This window comes from Pteropus vampyrus, unplaced genomic scaffold (assembly GCF_000151845.1).
Source record: "Pteropus vampyrus isolate Shadow unplaced genomic scaffold, Pvam_2.0 Scaffold86, whole genome shotgun sequence".
Taxonomy (NCBI): Eukaryota; Metazoa; Chordata; class Mammalia; order Chiroptera; family Pteropodidae; genus Pteropus; species Pteropus vampyrus.
In genome coordinates, this window is record NW_011888867.1 from 5,362,359 (window position 1) to 5,364,623 (window position 2,265).

The 2,265-nt window shown below is 43.4% G+C and overlaps 1 long non-coding RNA gene across 1 annotated transcript in view; it reads right to left on the reverse strand.

Moving 5' to 3' along the window:
* Positions 1–1,021: 1,021 nt before the first annotated feature.
* Positions 1,022–2,265, reverse strand: part of LOC111742100 — a 3,518-nt gene continuing 2,274 nt past the window's right edge. The window contains exon 3 of the long non-coding RNA XR_002781187.1: positions 1,022–1,516. This is a non-coding gene — a long non-coding RNA (uncharacterized LOC111742100). The remainder of the gene's footprint in view (positions 1,517–2,265) is intronic.

Consider the following 2,265-nt stretch of genomic DNA (forward strand, 5'->3'; position numbering starts at 1 on the left):
CAAAACCGCTCAGACTCATGGCTGGCAAAAATCTGTTAGCTGGGAGCCCAGCCAGGCCTGTGGGCTGGGGGCCAGGTTCTCTTCCACGTGGGCCTATCCATGGACTGCTTGGGCTCCCTCACAGCATGGGTGGCTGGCTCCTAAGAGAGAATGTCCCAAGAGAACCGGGAAGATGCTGTTATCATATTTTATGACCTAGTCTCAGAAGACATGTAACATCACTTCCACCTGAATCACAGGCCAGATTCAAAGAGAGGGGACATAGGCCTTATCTCTCAATGTCGCATTGTAAGAAGAGCTTGTGGGATGGGAGACCTTACAGCCACCTTGGAAAACAGTCTGTCACAGGTACCTACCCCTCCTTTGACCTTCACATGAAGTTACAACTTCTAACCTAGACTTTACCAGTAATAAAGATGATATTTTGGTTCTCCATTTATTGTTTTTTTAATCATATTTTTCAGTTGGTTTAGAACTTAGAAATACTTGAATCTCTTCAAAACTCTGAGTCACCTTTTCAGAACAGCCTTCGATATACTTCTAATATACATTTTACTCTGCATCCCATCTCTGCTCACTACCCTCGTAATTATCACAATCCATAATTATCTTTTTTTGGTTTGTTTGTTGACTACCTTTTTCATTAAAATTTCAAGGGCAGAGCCCATACTCATCTCATTCACCTCTACGGCGTCCGCAGGGCCGAGCGCAGTGCTTAGCGAGTGCTCAATAAACGTTTGTTGGCTGAATGGCTACAACCTTTTCTAAAAGAGAAATGCCATTTTTCTTGAGAAACCAGAGTGGCCTTGCCTGACCCAGAATGAGGCTGTTGATTTTCATAACTGTGAGACATTGATTCCTTTGATGGCCTATTGACGGGCTGTTTTCAAATCCTGGAAGCATCTCTCTATCTTGTCACTGAACGGGCACAGAACTCTGAACTCTGACCAGATTTCTGGAGCAGGACACTTGTTTAAATTCTGAATGACTAGGAAAGAAAATATGGAGAAATCACAATCACTTCCTATCCTTAAAATTTTATTGTTCTAAACGTTGGCCTGAAAAATGAAAATCACGAAAATAATGAATAATGATTTTAGCGCCTGTGCTGGTTGGTATGGCTTTGGGCCAGCTTGGGCAAGGGCTGTTAGATTTCAGTTGAAGTTGACATAGATTGGACTTGCCCATGGGATAAAGAGTAATTTTCTCCTCCACAATCTGAAGATCTGTCTTCTAGACAAGGAACAAAAGTTATCTCTGGAAAGGAAAGAGGGAAGAGATTTGGCCACTTTGGGGCCTTTTATTTTATTCCATTTGATACGAGCAAAGCAAACCATAAAAATATGGCCAAAATGAGGTTCTAAACCTGTGTACAAACACTGCTCCTCCCACACAGCAATGGAGGGGACTGAGGAGGGAACACCTGCAGTGGAACCACTCTTTGTCACTTGATGGAGTCAGATACCAGTCCGGCAAAGAATTGTGTGGACTGTAGTGAACCTCACACCATCTGTACCTTCCCTCCCTAAGGCAAGGAAGCAGTACTTTAAGGAGCTTGGTCTCATTCCAGGCTAAGTCAATCACAGAAATCCTATCTCCTCTGCCAGTGATTGGTTTTAAGGACAAGCAGGCTTAAATGAATGTGAATCAGCCAATGAGATATGAGAAGTGTGCCAGGACTGCTGGAAAAGATGCTTGATTTTAACGGAAAGCCTTAGGGAGAGAGCCTTTCTCCACTTCTGAACATGAACGAGGAAGCCTTGCTACTGGTAACCATCCTACCGCTCAAGGGGCACTAGATTTAGGACACTGTGACCAGTAGAGCAGAGGGATGGCAAGAACCTGGGTCCTTGACAACACCGTTGATTCACTGCACCTGTGAACTCTGAATCCTGAGGCACTGCCCTGTCCTTATTGTTTAAACCCCTTGGGATTGAGCTTCCTGCTACTTGCAGTGTAAAACATCCAGATATAGACAATAAAATCAAGGGACTCTTGTTCCCTTAAGCAACTTATTTGCCTTTTCCAGCTCATCTGAGGGCACAAGACAAGCTAATTATGGTTCGGTTCGGAGCATGCTTTACTTGCCGAGGATACTCAACAAATGTTAAATAGAATAGTTAGTACTTTATGAGTACTATTCTTTCAACAAGAAGAGTGTGGCTGGAGACTCAGGTCTTCTACTTTGGTGACACAAGCTTTTAGCTGCACTATTTTAAAGCCTATTAATCAAGAGAAACTTTGGGCCCCAAGAATCTACCTTGA